The sequence below is a fragment of the Lepidochelys kempii genome, chromosome 1 (genome assembly GCF_965140285.1).
Source record: "Lepidochelys kempii isolate rLepKem1 chromosome 1, rLepKem1.hap1, whole genome shotgun sequence".
NCBI classification, from domain to species: Eukaryota; Metazoa; Chordata; order Testudines; family Cheloniidae; genus Lepidochelys; species Lepidochelys kempii.
Genome location: NC_136380.1, coordinates 12,198,589 through 12,217,991, shown reverse-complemented (window position 1 = coordinate 12,217,991; position 19,403 = coordinate 12,198,589). Strand labels below are relative to the sequence as shown.

At 52.4% G+C, this 19,403-nt stretch overlaps 1 long non-coding RNA gene and 1 pseudogene across 2 annotated transcripts in view; one reads left to right on the top strand and one right to left on the bottom strand.

Annotated features, from left to right (window-relative positions):
- The window catches only part of LOC140907713 (uncharacterized), a 23,793-nt gene that overhangs the window by 1,639 nt on the left and 2,751 nt on the right, over positions 1-19,403 (top strand). The window contains exons 2-3 of the long non-coding RNA XR_012157589.2: positions 8,964-9,025; positions 9,153-9,232. This is a non-coding gene — a long non-coding RNA (uncharacterized LOC140907713). The remainder of the gene's footprint in view (positions 1-8,963; positions 9,026-9,152; positions 9,233-19,403) is intronic.
- On the bottom strand, positions 1,345-7,382 carry LOC140907703 (sialidase-3-like; annotated as a pseudogene). The gene is made up of 3 exons (XR_013635530.1): positions 7,235-7,382; positions 6,059-6,289; positions 1,345-3,676 (listed from the first exon to the last, which is right to left on the bottom strand). The product of XR_013635530.1 is annotated as a sialidase-3-like (transcript).

The window sequence follows — 19,403 nt, the reverse complement described above, 5'->3', positions numbered from 1 at the left end:
ATGTGGAGAAATTGGAGAGTCCAGCGAAGGGCAACAAAAATTATTAGGGGACTGGAACACATGAGTTATGAAGAGAGGCTGAGGGAACTGGGATTGTTTAGTCTACGGAAGAGAAGAATGAGGGGGGATTTGATAGCTGCTTTTAACTACCTGAAAGGGTGGATCCAAAGAGGATGGATCTAGACTATTCTCAGTGATAGCAGATGACAGGACAAGGAGTAATGGTCTCAAGTTGCAGTGGGGGAGGTTTAGGTTGGATATTAGGAAAAACTTTTTCACTAGGAGGGTGGTGAAACACTGGAATCGGTTACCTAGGGAGGTGGTGGAATCTCCTTCCATAGAAGTTTTTAAGGTCAGGCTTGACAAAGCCCTGGCTGGGATGATTTGGTCCTGCTCTGGGCAGAGGGTTGGACTAGATGGCCTCCAGAGGTCCCTTCCAACTCTGTTATTCTATGATTCTATGAAAAACTGCTCAGCAAGTCACCTATCTCCAGCACCCAGACACCCAGTTCCCAATGGGATCCAAACCCCAAATAAATCTGTTTTACTCTGTATAAAGCTTATGCAGGGTAAACTCATAAATTGTCCGCCTTCTATATCACTGATCGAGAGATATGCACAGCTGTTTGCTTTCCCAGGTATTAATCACTTACTCTGGGTTTACTAATAAACAAAAGTGATTTTATTAAGTATAAAAAGTAGGATTTAAGTGGTTCCAAGTAATAACAGACAGAACAAAGTAAGTCACCAAGCAAAATGAAACAAAACACACAAGTATAAACCTAATACATTAAGAAACTGATTACAGGTAATATCTCACCCTCAGAGATGTTCCAATAATCTTCTTTCACAGACTAGACTCCTTCCTAGTCTGGGCTCAATCCTTTCCCCTGGTACAGTCCTTGTCAGTTCCAGCAGACATCTTTGGCCTTGGCTCCACTTACAGATGTACAGCGCTGTGAGTTAAACCCGCCTTCGTACAGCTGAGTAGGGAAAGTACTGCAGCCTGTCCACACTGTCAGCTGCCAGCGCACTATCGTGGCCGCATTTGCAGCGGCAATGGGAGCGGTGCGTTATGGGCAGCTATCCCAGCATTCAAGTGGCTGCAACGTGCTTTTCCAGTGGGGGCGGGGGTGGAGTGTGACAGGGAGCGTGGCGGGAGAGAGAGTGGATGTTTGGGGGGCTGAGAGAGTGTCAGCGTGTTGCCTTGTAAGTACAGACCCTCCCCTCCCTCCCCCGCTTGCTCTCACTCACCGAAAGCAAACGGCAGCTGTTTCTTTTTTTCTCATAGACGAGATAAGCAGCTGCTCCCCGAAAGGGTCCCCAACTCCCCTCCCCGCCTCTCTCTACAAGTAAACATTGGCTGTCGGTGCTCCAAACGGAGCCCCCTGCCTGCCTCTCACTCATTCAAAGCCAACAGTGGCTGTGTTTGGTTTTTTGATAAGCAGCCCCCGAAACGGAGCTTTGAAACGGCACTTCCGCACCCGGAGTTCACAACAAAACAAAAGAGGATGCTTCAGTTAAAAGGATTATAGGGACTTTCCGGAGGTCAATCCGTGCGTAATAACCTTACTGCCCATTTACACTGGAGCTGGAGCATCTCAGCCAGTGCGCAACAGCTGTTAATCCTCTCGGGGAGGTGGAGTACCAGGAGCACTCCAGCCAGGGAGTCAGAGCGCTCTCTGTGCCTTGCCAGTGTGGATGGGGAGTAAGGTAGAGCGCTCTGGGAGGCTTTATTGTGGTATAACGTGCAACTGTAGCCAAAACCTTAGATGGAAAGCCGGGGTATTCTCTGGAAGATCCCTTTGTTCTGTCCCACCCCCTTTTATATCTTTGGCACAAGGCGAGAATCCTTTGTCTTTCTCTGGGTTCTCCCCCCTCCTTCTAAATGAAAAAGCACCAGGTTTAAGATGGATTCCAGTATCATTTTTATAGTGGGGACGCTGCACCCCCCCTTACCCATGTCCGCTCTCCCTGCCATCCCTTAGAGCTGAGGCTGGGAGCAGGGCCATGGCTCTAGGAGCGGGAACATGGACATGGTAAGGGGACTGAAGCTGGGGCCACAGCTGGGGTTGGGGGCAGAGCCCCAGGCTCAGGGCCAGGAGAGGACCCCGCATGTGGGGCCGGGAGCAGAGCCCTGAGGCTGGCAGCCGGGACCCTGGGCACAGGGCCAGAAGCCAGGATTCTGGGTGCAGGGCCAGCAGCCGGGACCCCAGGTGCGGGGCCAGAAGCAGAGCCCCACATAAAACCTGGGGTTGCTGCAGCACCCCCCAGACCCCTAGTTCCTGCGCCTATGAGTTGATGTGATTCTAACCAGCTGGGGGCAGTGGTGGTCATTAAGAATTTCCATTGGAAGGGCATAAGAATTTTAGCACAGGGCTGTGGCACATCAACTCTGACAAAACAGTTGTCATAACTCCACAGAAATTATTACACTCATTCCACGGGCCATAGTTTGCCCACCCATGCCCTAGGAAGTCTCAGGCCCTGAACCAGAGACACCCAAAAGAAGAGGCTGCTTTTGGAAGCCCAGGCCTCATGAGGGTGGGGATCTTCGGGAGGGGTTGCCTCACTTACTCCCCTGGAGGACACTGCTAGTCAGATTTTAGCTTTGGTTCGGGCTCCTGCTCCAAGGAGGGGAAGGAGCCTCTGCTCTTCTGGAGATCATCAAAGCAGAAGAACTGGAGGGCGATCTCCTCACACGCGTAACTCACCCCGCACTCAAACAAGCAGCCAAACAAGAGCAGCGCTGGTGCCTACTGTAACATGGCCAGGTCCAAGTAACCACACGGCCCTTGGTACAGGAGCCAGGGGTGTCCCCACTTGGCCTCATTCAATGGGGAGCGGTTGAGGTAGATGCTCAGGTTGACCTGCTTGCGTTTATCCATCGGGTGGGAGTAAAGCAGCCATGACGTGGTGCTTCTGTGGAGGGCGGAGGCGGCATTCCCGCTGTTCAACAGGCAAGTCATCTCGTGGGCTGGGGCGTCTGGCTCTTCCACGTCATCTGCGTCCAGAAGCCCCATTGTCGGCGGGAAGCTCACCATGCTGTCCTGGCAGCTGTGAGGCGGCTCGCACAGCTTCTTGCATGAGGAGGGGCTCTCAAATGTCAGCCCCTGGTCTGTGCTGAGCGCAGCCGCCCGGCATCGGCGCGGGCGTTGCAGTACAGGACGGGGTCACAGGCCTGGCCTGCCACCTCGGCCACCTGGCACTCCAACGTCTTCATGCCCTTAATCAGCTCGCCCTTGTGCCACAACTGCCCGCCGTCATCACGATAAAAGACCAAGGACCGGGGCTGGGTCCAGCAGGGCAGCGGCAGGCGGCAGCAGCGAGCGGTAATGTGGTAGACGTAAGCAGGGATCACCAGCCGCCCGGAGCGGAGCTGCACGCTGTGCCCCGGCCCCACCGCAAACGTGGCCCAGTCCTTCAAGTCTTCCCCAATCACCTGCTCCGTCAGGTCCGTTACCGAGCTCCAGGTCCGGCCGGCGTCTCCGCTGCAGACGTAGCACAGCCGGGCGGCGTTCTGTCCAGTGCGGATCTGCCGTTGCTCTGAGATGCGCTGCCTCACGCAGATGAAGAACAGGAAGACGGTCTGACTCTTCTGCTCGTACACCGGGCAGGGGTTCATCGGGCGGTGAGCCGGTAACACTGCGCTCGTCAAGGGCTCCGTGGGCCCTCACTGCAGCGGGAGAGAGGGGGCAAGAACAGGTAGGTCAGAGGGGTAAGTGAGCAGGGTCCACTCCTCAGTACATCAGGATGACCATTCTGTACTGCCGCCTCAGGACTGGATGGGCCATGGAGCTCACACTTCGCCCCACCGCCAGGGGGAGCTGATGAGTCCTCAGCACTTCTGAAAACCAAGCAGGTGCCAAAACGGGGCTCTCAGAGCCTCATTTTAGGCTGTTGGTTCTGCCTTCCCCTAAGAGAGCAGGGGCTGGGCTGCAGTAGCTCCCCTGAGGGCTGTGCTGGCTTCTGCTCTAGTGGCTTGGCTCTGCTTTTCCTCCCTACATGGATCCAGGCCTGAAATTAGAGACAAGACACATGCCAATCATTCAGTCACTCCGTGGGACAGGAACTGTTGCAATCCCAGCCAGTTTCCAGGTCTGGCCTCCCTCTCCTGAGCTCCTCTCTTGGACATTTACACTGCATTAGGAATGAGCCTTCCAGCCCAGGTCAGCAGTAGGGTTGCCAGGTGTCTTCCCCCGTCATATTCCTTAGTGGTGTGATCCTGCAAGGTGCTGAGCAGCATCAACTCCCTCCTCACTTCAAAAGGCAGGTAAAGGCCCCCGGCACCTCATCGGAGCGCTCTGCCCCTCACAGAATCTAGCCCTGCCCAGTTGCATCCGATGAAGTGAGCTGTAGCTCACAAAAGCTTATGCTCAAATAAATTGGTTAGTCTCTAAGGTGCCACAAGTACTCCTTTTCTTTTTGTGAATACAGACTAACACGGCTGTTACTCGAAACCTGCCAGTACCATTAGTTACTGGGGGGTGAATAGCCTGGAGAGGGAACGGCAGCACCGCGGGTGTACGGGGAGACTTTGGCAAACCAGTAAAGTGCCTGAAACCACTATAGCTTATTGCTAAAAGCAGCGAAGTCAGCAGGCTGTAAATTGGCCATTCAGCACTCTCAGTTTGACGAAGGCAGGGGGTGGGGGAGTTTTGGGTGCCACAGAGAGGGCAGCTTGACCCCGTCCTTCCTGATAAGAATTGTGTTGAAGTGGCTGATACATGCATTTTTGAAGAGCAGGATATGCCACAGGAATGTCTATTGGGGCCTCAAGGCTGCAAACTCTGGAAAAACCCACACCTGGTTAATCGATAATCAGAAGAAACCTCTTGCTTGACTATTGAAACTGCTTACTTAACAAGTTTTCTTTAAGGGACATGTCATTCTATTACTAATGTAGAAATAAGGGGGAAAAGTTTGAGGTAGTTGGACTTTTTTTTGGACTCTCCCTCTGGATACATCTTGTAGTCCCCACTGGCAGACGGAAGATTTGGCCACTGGAAGCCTGCCGCTGTGCCACTCGAGAGCCACACTCAGCTTTGGTAATTATCAAGGGTTGGGGGTGTTTTACTAACCTTTTGCGGACGTGTGTTAGTGCTTGAGACTAAATAAAGTTTGGCTTTAAGTGAAAGCACTCTTGTGTTGTCCTCTTTGTGCCAGCCATCTATCGGTCGGACGGCCGTGTCTCCACTGATTTGTTTCCTGACACCACCTTGCACAGAGTAAAAGTTACCAAGAGCTATGGATTGAAAGAACCCTGGGTAACAGAATTTGGAGGACCCAGCAAGGATGTGGTAGAGAGGAAGGAGACGGATGGTACAAACAGTTTGTAGTTTGTCCATTGCAATAGGAGGTAAAAGACGGCGAAGTGGGGTCGCTCCCTACAAGTTCCCGTGTCGCAGTTTGCGAGTTAATTTATGTATACATTCCGTTACTGGGACTCAGAACTCAGGCTGATTGCCTGTTCGAGTTGAGAAATTATGTCCAGAGACAGGGGAACAACTGGAAAGAATGAACAGTTGAACATTATGTTGGGAAACAGCTTGACAGATTTTGTACAAGAGTATGGGGGTAATGGACCCTGGAAGCCTGGTGCCTTCACTGGCCCCGGAGCCTTCCTGCAGCTCCACAAGCAATGGGATATCTGGGTTAATGCAGGAAGGTGGGGAGGTCCGAATGGTAGGGCAAAGAAAAGGGCTGCTTTGCTGGGGTTGTGGATGGTTGCGACAACACTGGATCAGGAGATAGATTGGTTAAAAGACCAGGTGCAGGAACTGGAAAGAATCAGAGCAGAAAAGGAAGGTGAAGTAATTAATTTGAAGGCAGAATCTGATGCTCTCAGAGCTATGTCTCTGACGCAAGCAGCACAGATCGTAGGAACGCAGAAGCAGGTATGTGACCGTCCACCTTGCACAGAGTAAAAGTTACCAAGAGCTTTGGGTTGAAAGAACCCCGGGTAACATGGGAAGCGCTAATGCTGAGACACCTCGGGCTGAGAGCGGCAGCAAGCAAGGGGGGGGGGTCTGCAGGGAAACAACGCACAAGGAATTACCTCGACCGAAGTCCCTGTCTTCCGACTTCGTCTCAGCACCAGGTACTCAGCGTCCTCGTCCCTGGCAGAGGAGCGTTTCTCCGTGAACGCCAGGAGCGTGTCTGTGAGGATATACAGCAGTGCGGGGACCCGACAGGTGACCTCACTCTGCGGATCCTGGTGGAAGAGAGTCACCTTCCCAGAGCTCATCGAAGCCTTGATCATGATGTCTCGACGTACCAGACACGTCAGCTGGGAGAGAAAAGGCATCAAGGGGGTTAAACCAATGCTAGCTCTGGAGCTTCTCTCAGCTGCAGAGCTGCATCCACCTGCTCAGACAGGAAACATTATTGGGCTCCTCAGACAGAACAAGCAATAAGCCTGAGCCACAGAGGTAGGAGTGCATTAATGGCCTGCTGCAGAGCTCAGCCATACATGGTTACAGCCCACCTCCAGCTATGCACAATTGTATTTCATTTTCCTTTTGCTGCTATTTCTTTGGCTCCCAACTCCCCAAAATGGACTTTGTTTCCTCCATGCTCTGACGCCGCCCAGAGTTTCCCTCACACTTCAAAGGGAGATGGGGCAGTTTAAGCCCCACCTTGAGGTTTTGTAGATAACGTCGGGAGAAATGTGATCATAACATTTTTAATTAAAGTGTCAATGAAAAACTTTGGCCTGTCTTTCAAACCATGCCACAAACAACAGCTCGGAGGGAGGGAGGGCAGAGCCAGGAAGTGAAAGAAACAGAAAGAGAAACCCCAAGGGATCAACCTAGATTAGAAAAGGGACATTTCACCTTAGTTAAAAAAAGAACAAACGCTGGCCACAGCGAAATGTGGACGAAGGCAGGATGGCCCTGTGGTTAAGCCACAAGTCAGGAGATCTGGCTTCTTTCCCCATCCCTGCCATAGACTCACTGCATCAGGCAACCAGCTCAGAGATCAGTGCTGCAAGGGTGCAAGCTTAGCTCCTACTGATTTCAATGAGAGCAGGATCCAGTTCTGATCAGTGAGGGGGGGCTAGGACACTGAGTTAGGGCCAAATTCTGCTCAATTATGCCAAAGTAATTTCTGGCTCTGGGTTTACATGAGCGTGACAGAGATCAGAACCCGGCCCCCACTGCCTCCAAGTGACAAACAGGGGCCTTCCTCCAAGCCCAGACTTTCCCAGCACCAGCCCAGTGCAGTAATTTACCGTCAGCAGGTGCCTGCCCCGCTGGAGGTGATCTCTGCAGTGCTGTCTCCAATGCAGACCGGCTCTGGAGTCTCCCTCCTGGCCTGTCTTTCTGCTCTTTCCAACGGCGAAGGGGGCAAACTAGACCAAGGAGCCTAGAAACAGCAAGAGAAGTGAAAGTAGAAGCTCTAACCCTGGCAGGGATTCAAGCCCTACTGAGCCGAGCTCAGCCCGTCCCCACGCGACTGGCCTGTCCCTCCCCTCCCGCAGACACTGCTTGGCCCAAGATTACTGCTAAAGAGACGTGCTACAGTGCCCCAACCCCAAAAAAGGCCTCCACACTGTCCCCAGTCATGGCGAGTCCCCCCAACAGACCTGGCCCCCGCGAGCCCTCATTGCACTGAGTCCCCCCCACCCCAAATTGCACCGATTCGGACTTGGAGACCGGGTCCAAATATTCGCAGCCGCGCCGGCATGGAACATACCTGACGTCGGTGCAGGGCCATGGCCTGCGCAGTGTCACGGGCCAGCACCGTGGCCATTTTGGACCCCATGGGCATACCACTAGGCCCAGGGTGCCCAGCCCAAGGCCTCATGCTTAGTGGCGTCCGAGCCTAGGGTGCTGAAGGCAGCAGCCAGTCGCCCCACCCCTAAGGGTGCAGAGGATTCGGCGGTTGCACCACCTCCCCTGGAACCCAGCCCAGTTCCTGAGCCAGACCCTGGAGTGGCTGGCATGGCCCTAGAGGTGGGGCAGGAGGTCCCCGAGGACAAAGTGGGTCTGGCGGACCCAGTTCCTCCACCCCCTTTGTCCTTGGGGACCTCCTGCCCCACCTCTAGCTCCGTGCCAGCCACTCCAGGGTCTGGCTCAGGAACTGGGCTGGGTTCCAGATGAGGCGGTGGCAGGCACCTCCGTCTTGGGACCGCCCCCTATAGATAGCCGTGCCCACCAGGAACTCCTGCGCAGGGTGGCACGGAATATGAACCTGCAGGCTGAGGAGGTGATAGAGCTGAAGGACCCTATGGTGGACATCCTGGCATCAGAAGGACCATCCAGGGTCCCTCTACCCCTCATAAAAACTATACAAGCCAGTGCAAAGACCATTTGGAAGACCCCAGCCTCCATCCCTCCCACCGCTAAGGGTGTGGAGAGGAAGTACTCCGTGCCCTCCAAGGGGTTTGACTACCTGTTCACACACCCACAGCCTTGCTCGTTGGTAGTGTTGGCAGTAAAGGAGAGGGAGAGGAGAGGCAGGGTCAGCAAGCCCCAGCGCCTAAACCTAACGACGCCAAGCGCCTGGATTTATTCTAACACAAAATTTACTCCTTGGGAGGTTTGCAACTCAGGATTGCCAACCAACAGGCAATCCTGAGCAGGTACCTTTAACTCCTAGAAGTCAGTGCTGAAGTTTAGGGAGCTGGTACCAGCAGAGTCCAGGGAGGAGTTTGGGGCAGTTGTCGAGGAGGGCAATGTTAGGTCAAGGAATAAAATTTGGAAAGGCTGCAGGGAACTCCCCAACAAAAATATAGGCCCACAGTCCTTTACTGCGAGCTCCAGTATCTATCACCTGTTGGTAGCCAAGCTAGTCCTCCTTAGGTAACCTCTCTTCCCCTTCCTCTGCTGGAATGAGGCAAGTGGAATCAGGTATATATAAACCAAACACATTGTGTTTATTTTGGGGAAACTGAGGAACATAAATGGGAACGGGAAAAATGCATAAAACAATAACAGAAACTTATTCTATTGGTACAGTAACTCAGAACATCTGTGGCCTGAAGCCAAGACCCAAACTAGACACCCGTGGAGTACAAAAGGTAAGTAAACATACAATGTCACCCTTCTGATGGTTGCTCAGGACTTCGATCCTTTGGCTTGTACAGAGCCTCAGGAGAGGAACTCTGAGGAGATCCCTTGATGACTCGTCCTTCTCACTGGCTCCAGATGACACGGCGGCAGGCTCACGGATGACAGCTGGGTGTTCACAGGCGAATGACAACGGTGGACGTTAACTGCTGCAGATGGTAAGCAATAGCTGGAGATGGCACTTGTCCAGAGTTTTGATCACTTGTGGAAGCAAACCTGCGTGCACCTGCCACTCAGATGGGCAGCTCCGAACTGAGGTAACTGCCGCTCTTATATAGACTATATAGCACAAAATCCCTTAGGGCAGGGGTCTCAAACTCAATTTACTTTATGGCCAGTGCCAGTCCTCAAATCCTTCCAGCGGGCCAATAATGTCACTCATGTCACCCAGAACCTGCTCCCCAAAACTCTGCCCCCCAAAAAACTCCACTCCCCACTTGCCTAAGGCTCTGGGAGGGAGTTTGGGTAGGGGAGGAGGTCTGGGGTAGGGGATTGGGGTGCAGGCTCTGGGAGGGAGTTTGGGTGCAGAAGGAGTGAGAGGTTGGGCTCTGGGAGGGAGTTTGGGTGGGGGAGAGAGTCTGGGGTCCAGGCTCTGGGATGGAGTTTGGGTGCTGGGTGCAGGCTCTGGGCTGGGGCGTGCAGGAGGAGGGGGTGGGGTTGCAGACTCTGGGAGGGAGTTTGGGGGCTGGGGTGTGTGGGGAGAGGGTACAGGCTCTGGGAGGGAGTTTGGGGGCATGAGGGGGTGTGTGGGAAGGGGGTGCAGGCTCTGGGAGGGAGTTTGGGGGCTGGGGTGTGTGGGGAGGGTGTGAAGGCTCTGGGAGGGAGTTTGGGGGCAGGAGGGGGTGTGTGGGAAGGGGGTGCAGGCTCTGGGAGGGATTTTGGGGGCAGGAGGGGGTATGTGTGGAGGGGATGGGGGTCCAGGCTCTGGGAGGGGTTCAGGGGGTGCGGCGCTTACCTGGGGCTCCAAGGTGGGGCGGGCCGGGGGGCCTCTGTGCACTGCTGCCCCCAGGCACCGACCCCGCAGCTTCCCATGGGCCGCAGGGGCACTTGGGGTGGGGGCAGCGCATGGAGGCACAGCCCCACCCCACCACGGGGCCGCAGGAAGGGGCCAGCAGACACGTGGAGCGAGCTGGCAGACGCCACTCAGCTCCGCTGCGCTGCCGGGACCCCGGGCCATTGTAAATCACCTGGGGTGTGTGTGGGGGGAGCACCCGGGGGTGGCAGGTGAGGCCAAGGGAGAGACCCGGCCCCAAAACTCCTGGAGTCCTGCGGGCCACACGGGGGAGGTTCGTGGGCCGCAGATGGCCCATGGCCACGAGTTTGAGACCCCTGCATTGGGAAACCCCATAGAATCCGCGGGAAAATCCAGTTAAAACTGGAACTTGTTTATTACTTGGGCCACTGCTGACCGTTGGAAAGGGCGGGAAAACACTCCAACTGCACAACCCTCCTGATCACATGACCAAGTCCTCCATTTTAGATAACAAAATGGGTTTCATACAAACATCATAAATCATAATACCAATAACCTTACAAACACAGCTTTAGGAATTTGCCCCTAACAGCAAGGCAGTGCCATGGACCTCTTTACAGGCCACACTGGATGCTGCGGACTCAGCAGCCTGCACCTTGTCCTCAGGGATAGCTATGCGGCGTACTTCCTGGCTGCAGGCCTCGGGGCTCTCGCCCAAGGTTCAGCAAACTATGCAAGACCTACCCTTTGACGGGGTGGGTCTGTTTGCCGAGCAGACTGACTCCAGACGGCATAGACTCCAGGGTGACAATGAAATCTTTGGCTATGCACACACCCCGGCAACCCAACAAAAGCCCTTTAAGCCCCAACCGCCGCAACAGCACCCGTATCCTCCTCGGCCGAGGCAGGAATTCTACAGGTGCAAGGGTAGGAATGGCAGGTGTAAGCCTTCTCATCCCCCATCTGACAGGTCCAGGGTACGACTAAGTCTTCCTTGGGCTCAAAATAGATATTTCGAAGGTGCACCTGAGGACGGAGCACCTGTGTCAACACCGGATCCTTCCCCGTGGTTTTTGAACCATCTATCCCACTTCTACCATTCATAGTCCCAAATAACATCAGACTGCTGTGTTCTTCGCACGGTGGAAATGGGATATTCTCTCCAATTCGGCTCCTACCGTCCCTGCCACCCCCCTTCCCCAACCCTCTTCAGGGACTCTTCTCATGAACAACTCCTTATCCAGGAGGTGCAGGCGCCCCTTGCCATAGGAGCAGTGGAGGAGGTTCCTCAGGAGCTAAGGGGCAAGGGATTCTATTACCGATACTTCCTAATCCGCAAAGCCAGTGGGGCGGGTGGGGGGCGGTGTCTCAGACCCATTCTAGACCTGCGAGGACTCAACAAGTTCATGGCAAAGTTGAAGTTCCACATGGTCTCCCTCAATACAATTATCCCTTCCCTGAATCCGGGAGATGAGTTCGCTGCCCTCGACATGAAAGACACGTACTTTCAGATAGTGATTCGCCCTGCTCACAGACGCTTCTTGAGGTTCGTGATCTACCGAAAACATTATCAGTTCATGGCTCTTCCCTGCGGCCTGTTGACAGCCCCATGAGTGTTCGCCAAGTGCATGTCAGTGGTAGCAGCCTTCCTCCGAAGGAGGCAGGTGCAGGTATACCCTTACCTAGATGACTGGCTACTCAGGGGGCGCACCAGGGAGCAGGTGGAGTCGCAGGTCAGTCTGGTCACATCCACGTTTGAGAGACTCGGTCTCCTCCTCAACGTGAAGATGTCAACCTTGTCACCGACCCACAGAATAGCATTTATCAGGGCAGTGTTGGACTCGGTCCAGGCAAGAGCATGTCTGCCTGAGTCCCAATTCCAAGCCATGTCATGCGTGATTCGATGCATGAGCGAGTACCCGACTATAACAGCGAGGAATTGCCTCAGTCTCCTCGGTCACATGGCCACCTGCACGTACGTGGTCCGGCATGCTAGGCTGGGGCTCAGGCATCTACAGACATGACTTGCTTCGACATGCTGCCTGGGGCGCAACAGCCTGGGCTTAGTGGTTACGGTACCACAGAAGGACCTAGAGTCACTCCAGTGGTGGCTCAATGCTCCGATGGTCTGCGGGGGAGTCCCCTTCAGCAGCCCTCAACTCTCCTTGTCTCTGGTGACGGACGCGTCAGGTCTAGGTTGGGGCTCACATCTGGGAGATCTCCGAATGCAGGACCTGTGGTCACAGGACAAGCTCTCTCTCCATATCAATATCAAGGAGCTGAGAGCTGTGCATCTCGCATGCCAGGCCTTTCAGCCTCAACTGCAAGGCCAGTATGTGGCAGTCACGACGGACAACACCACTGCAATGTTTTACATCAACAAGCAGGGTGGAACGCGGTCCTTGTCCCTCTGTCAGGAGGCCCTCAGACTGTGGGAATTCTGTATAGTCCACTCCATTCACCTGGAAGCATCATATCTGCCAGGAGTCCAGAACGTACTGGCGGACCACCTCAGCAGGTCCTTTCACAGCCACAAGTGGTCCATCTGGCCGGACGTCATTCACTCCATTTTCCAGAGGTGGGGGTTTCCTGTTCGCCGCTCGGAGCAACAGGAAGTATCCAACATTCTTCTCCTTCCAGAAAAGCAGCCCGGGCTCAATCGCGGACACATTCCCGCTACCCTAGGGAGGCTGTCTCCTCTGTGCCTTTCCCCCGATCCCTCTCGTGCACAAGGTCCTGCTCAAGGTCTGCAGAGACGGGGCAGAAATAATTCTGGGGGTACCAGTATGGCCTTGACAACACTGGTACACCAAGCTTCTGGATCTGTCGGTTGATGCCATGGTCATGTTGCCGCTCCTCCCCGACGTTACCACTCAGGACCACGGTCAGCTTCATCGCCCAGACCTACGGCCCCTCCATCTCACGGCCTGGAAGCTTCATGGCTGAAACTCATGAACTTCTGTGCTCACAGCAGGTAAGGGAGGTCTTACTCAGCAGCAGAAAGCCCTCCAGGAGGGCCACATATCTGGCAAAGTGGAAGAGGTTCACTTGCTGGTGGGACCAGCGTCATACACCCCCATTTCAGGCACTGTTACCTCTTATTCTGGAGTACCTTCTGCACCTGAAACAGCAAAGCCTGGCAGTATCCATAAAGGTACACCGAGTGGCTATCTCAGCTTTCCACCCCAGAATCACTGGGCGCTCTGTCTTCACCAGCCCCATAGTGGGACAGTTCCTCAAGGGTCTGGAATGGCTACATCCTCAGATTAGACAGCCTGTCCCTGCATGGGACCTTAATTTGGTCCTCTCCAAGTTAATGGGGCCCCCATTCGAACCGCTGATGACTTGCTCCCTTCTCTACCTCTCATGGAAGGTATCCTTCCTAATTGCCATCACATCGGCAAGAAGAGTGTCTGAGTTAAAGGCTCTTACCTCCGACCCACCTCATACAGTTTTCCACAAAGACATGGTGCAGCTCAGACCTCACCCTGCTTTCCTGCCTAAGGTGGTCTCTCATTTCCATACCAGCCAAGACATATTCCTGTCTGTCTTTTATCCAAAGTCGAATGCCGGTAGCTGTGAGCAGGGGTTGCACTCCTTGGATGTTCAGCTAGCATTATCCTTCTATTTTGAATGCACTAAGCCATTCAGGAAATCAAACCGGTTGTTCATAGCGGTGGCTGACTGCATGAAAGGACTCCTGGTCTCATCTCAAAGAATATTGTCCTGGATCACGTCCTACATCTGCATGTGCTATGAGCTGGCCAAGACACCAGTCCTGGCAGTTACAACACACTCCATTAAGGGCACAGGCCTCATCGGTGGCATTCCTGGCCCAGGTCCCGAACCAAGAAATCTGCAGGGCAGTGAGTTGGTCCTCAGTGTATTTGTTCACCTCTCATTATGCCATCGTCCAGCAAGCCAGAGATGATGCAGCTTTCAACAGAGCGAATTCAATCAGGAATTCCATAACTCCACCCCACCACCTAGGTAAGGCTCGGGAGTCACCTAATTAGAATTGATATGAGCAATCACTCGAAGAAGAAAAACGGTTACTCACCTCTAATAACTTGTTCTTCGAGATGTGTTGCTCATGTCCATTCCAAACCCACCCGCCTTGCCCTCTGTTGGAGTAACCACAAGAAGGAACCAAGGAGGGGCCGGGTCATCAGGGTCATATATTGAGTGCCGTGGAGGCGCCACTCCAGGGGGCTCCGCGGCCAACCTGACGGGTGCTGCTAGGAGAAAAACTCTCCGACAGCTGTGCACACGGCGCACACACACCTGATTGGAATGGATATGAGCAACACATCTTGAAGAACAACACTTACAAGAAGGTGAGTAACTGTTTTTCCCCTCTATTCGGCACTGGTGAGGCCACATCTGGAGTACTGCGTCCAGTTTTGGGACTACAGAAAGGATGTGGAAAAATTGGAGAGAGTCCAGCGGAGGGCAACGAAAATGATTAGGGGGCTGGGGCACATGACTTATGAGGAGAGGCTGAGGGAACTGGGGTTATTTAGTGTGCAGAAGAGAAGAGTGAGGGGGGATTTGATAGTAGCCTTCAACTACCTGAAGGGGGGTTCCAAAGAGGATGGAGCTCGGCTGTTCTCAGTGGTGGCAGATGACAGGACAAGGAGCAATGGTCTCAAGTTGCAGTGGGGGAGGTCTAGGTTGGATATTAGGAAACACTATTTCACTGGGAGGGTGGTGAAGCACTGGAATGGGTTCCTTAGAGGTTTTTAAGTCCCGGCTTGACAAAGCCCTGGCTGGGATGATTTAGTTGATGTTGGTCCTGCTTTGAGCAGGGGGTTGGACTAGATGACCTCCTGAGGTCTCTTCCAACCCTAATCTTCTATGATTCCTTCTGTAACACAGCCCAGCTGTCCTCTGGCTGCTTTGGCTGCTTTTCACCCTTTTTAAAGAGGCTTGCATAAATTCAGGTTGCCAAGCCTCCAGGATTGGCCTGGAGTCTCCAGGAATTAAAGATTAATCTTTAATAAAAGATTATATCATGTGATGAAATCTCCAGGAATACATCCAACCAAAACTGGCAACCCTAATTCAGGGCCTGACTCCGGGTAGGAGCCCTGGTTTATCCACAGAACTAGGAATGGGCAGTGACAGTTCAGGGCTTCTCCTTTTCACAACATGCCTAACCGAGGGCCAGAAGCTCATACAGAACCTGCCTCGATGGAAAGGTTATTAATCTGGATAAAACTAAGTCTCTGGCTCTTACCACCAAGCCATCTCCAGCCCCACATTACAAACAGCTCCCTATTAATCTGTCCAGATGGGACATCGAGCAGGTGGCAAGGGTCGAATACTTGGGCAGTGTTACAGCGCTGGAGGATGCTCAAAAGATGTGGGCGCTTGTATAGCAGCAGCAGTTGCCACATTGCGGGCATGGCATCAGACTTGCCACGGAGCTGTGGATCGATGGAAACATGGTCATAGCAACTCTATTGCAGGGCAGTGAAACATGGGTGCTGAGGAAGGCTGAGGAACATGGGATTTGTGTTTTGGAGACTTTCTCAGTTGCTCCATATTAAGTGGCAGGATAAGACCAGAAATGGGATGCCTGAAGCTGAACCCAGCAGCTGCCTCCCACCTGCACTGGTTCAGTTTTGGAGGCTGTCTCGGTACAGACATATTGTCATGAAAATCAGAAAATTCTACGTGCCTGTGCCCAGGAATGCCGCTACCCAGCCAGCCATCATGTGGGCACCAAAAACTGCGATGGCACAATAAGATTGCCAGTGGGGCACATAAACTGAATATCCAGCCAGACCACCTTAAGGACCTATCTAAGAGGATGGTCTGCAAGAAGACCATGTCCCTTTGGGATTTCATAGAATCATAGAAATGTAGGCCTGGAAGAGACCTCGAGAAGTTGTCAAGTCCAGTCACCTGTGCTATACAGGACCAAGTAAACCTAGACCATCCCTGACAGGTGTTTGTCCAACTGGTTTTTAAAAGCTTCCAATGATGGGGACTCCATGCCCTGCTTTGGAAGCCTATTCCAGAGCTCAACTATCCTTATAGATAGGAAGTTTTTCCTAACATCTCATTTAAAATCTTCCTTGCTGCAGATTAAGCCTGTTAATTGTCCTACCTTCAGTGGACATGGAGAACAATTTGATCACTGTCCTTTTTATAAAAGCCCTCAAAGTATTGGAAGACCGTTATTAGGCCCCCCTCAGTCTTCTTTTTTGAAGACTAAACATACCTTGTTTTTTCAACCTTTCGTCACAGATCAGGGTTTCTAAGGCTTTTAACATTTTTGTTGCTCTCCTCTGGACTCTTTCCAATTTGTCCACAGCCTTCCTAAATTGTGGTGCCCAGAACTGGACACAGTACTCCAGCTGGGGCCTCACCAGTGTCAAGTAGAACAGGACAATTACCTCCTGTGTCTTACGTACAACACTCCTGTTAAAACACCCCAGAATCAGATCAGCCTTTTTGCAGCTGCATCACATGGACAACTCATTTCAGTTTATGGTCTACTATAACCCCCACATCCTTTTCAGCAGTCCTGCCACCAAGACCGTTATTTCCAACTTTGTAGTTGGGCATTTGCTTTTTCCTTCCTAAGTGAAGTACTTTGCACTTTTCTTTATTGAATTGCAACTGGCTGAATTCAGACCAATTCTTCAATTTGTCAAAGACATTTTGAATTTAAATGTGCCCTCCAAAGTGCTTGCAACACCCTCCCAGCATGGTGTCATCTGAAAATTTTATAAGCACATTCTCTGTTCCATTCATGGGGGACAGGTAGAATAGGCCAAGCCAAGCCACGGCCCTGCGCACCCTACATCCTCTCCTCCAAGCCGGCAGCAGCTTAGCTCCAGCCAGAGGCCAGCAGGTGACTGGGGCTGGCCGGTGACCCAGTTCTGGGGCCAGTGCGCAACCCAATGATAGGGTGGCAGCCGGGTGCTGGGGCCAGCGTTGAGGCCAGCTGGCGGCCCGGGGCTGCTCGGCTGGGGCTCCTTCGGATGTGGGGAGGGGGTGGGCCTCATTGGGTGTGGGGGGGGCCCTTGGGGCTCCAGCAGGCAGTAGGGGGGACTTGGGCAGAAGGGACGGAGTTGCATAGCTAGCGTCCCCGAAGGGGGGCTCACGTGCTGCCCATAAATCCATTATGCAAGACATTAATGAAAATGTTGAATAGTACCGGATCCAGGACTGACCCCTGTGGGAACCCACTAGATACACCCTCCCAAACTGACAGCAAACCATTGATAACTACTCTTTGAGTAGTGTCCCTACCTTATAGTAATTTCCTCTAGACCACATTTCCCTACTTTGCTTACGAGAATATCATGCAGCACTGTGTCAAAAGCCTTACTAAAACCAAGGTATATCACATCTATTGCTTCCTCCCATCCACTGGACAGTAACCCTGTCAAAGAAAGAAATTAGTCTGGTTTGGTCTGATCTGCTCTTGACAAATCCATGCTGGCTATTCACCCTGTTATCCTCCAGGTGCTTACAAACTGATTGTTTAGTAATTTGCTCCTGTATCTTTCCAGGAATTGAAGTTAGGCTGACTGTCTATAATTCCCCAGGGCCTTCTTGTTCCCCTTTTTAAAGTTAAGTACTATATTTGCCCTTCTCCAGTCTTCTAGGATCTCTCCTGTCTTCCAGGAGTTCTCAAAGATAATTGCTAATGGCTCTCAGATTGCTTCAGCTAGTTCCTTAAGTTCCTTAACTCTAGCATGAATTTTATCAGGCCGTGCCAACTTGAATACATCCAAGTTATCTAAATAGTCTTTAACCTGTTCTTTTCCTATTTTGACTTGCCTTCCTTTCCCCCTGGTTGTTAATATGAATTGTGCTGAGTATCTGGTCATCACTAATCTTTTTAGTGAAGACTGAAGCAAAATAGGCATTAAACACCTCAGCCTTCTTGATGTCATCAGTTATTAGCTGTCCTCCTCCCCTAAGTAGAAGACCTATCTATCTTTCTCCTAATGTATTTAAAGAACCTCTTCTTCTTGTCTTTTACATCCCTTGCTAGGTGTAACTCATTTTGTGCCTTAGCCTTTCTGTGCTGCTTTTTTGTACTCCTCCTTAGAATTTTGGCCTCCCACCTTGTTGAGTTTCAGAGCCTGGGCTCCAGCCCGAGCGGGAATGTCTACACTGCTATTTTTAGACCTGCAGCTAAAGCCCCGTGACCCTGAGTCAGTTGACCTGGGCTTGGAGACTCAGAGCCCCAGGGTTTTCTCTGCAGTGTAGACATATGCTCATCAGCCTGCTACTTCCTTAGGTGATTGACAAGCCTAGGCGGCTGATGACCTGCAGAGAACAGTGTGGCACTGCCAGGCTAATGCTGGCTTGGCCGGAGCTATCACAATGATGGTAAACTGAGTCAGTGGTGGGTGAATTGCAACCATGCTAAGCATGAATGGAACAAGGTCACTGGGACCCAACAGCAGGAGGGGTAGGGGAAGAGCATTTGTCACTATGTGCTTGGTTTCCAGGGACGGCGCTTAGACAGGGAGCCCCATAACAAGGTCTGAAGTTTGACTTTATATCCCTCTCCGGTGATTCCTATCCCTGTAAAACCCCTTCTGGAAGGAACCAGCTGCAGTAAACAGACCTACAGCTGGAGGCTAGGCTGTATGAGTTGATTTCTCAACTTCATTATTCTGTCCAAAACAGATGGATATGGTTTCCTGAGAGGTTTCGGAGACACAGAGCCCTCCAAACGTGCAAGGTATTTAGACGAATGTTGTCACGTTCATGCTCTTCCTCTAGCTGAGCTGCACCTGGCAAGAGGGCACAGTGGGTGTGGGAATGGCTGCTCTCAGAAGTTCCTCACCATCCTCCAATTCTCATTCAATTCAGAGAGCACCCTGAGCAAACACAGCTGCTTCTCTTCTACTTCCTCCCCTCAAAAAAATAAGAAGTCAGGGTGGGAGGTTTCAAGAGCACTCAGGCTTGGCCAATCACAGCTCTCATTGAAGGAGGCTGCCATTACTTTGGCCAAGGCCCCGTGCTTGTGAAAATTCCTCCCTTCATGACACTGGTCCCCATAGCAGCCCCCTGCACTGCTAACCTCTCTTCACTCCCCAGAACAGGAACAAATTGTTCTCCACTACTTCCAGCACATTCCATTGCTTCCCCTTTTATGTATTATTCAACAAAGACGGTGACAAAATTTGTAAATTTTTGCTGTTTTTTGTACAGTGTCTACCACTGTGCACTCCTGATCCTTGACTGGGACCCTGGAGGCAATGCAAATAAGCACAATACAAACAGGTCATGTAATCTCACTTTTTAACATGAAGAAAGCGAAGTTCCTTCCAACCAAATGACATCACAGCGAGGACAACTCGTTTTGAAAGACAAGATGG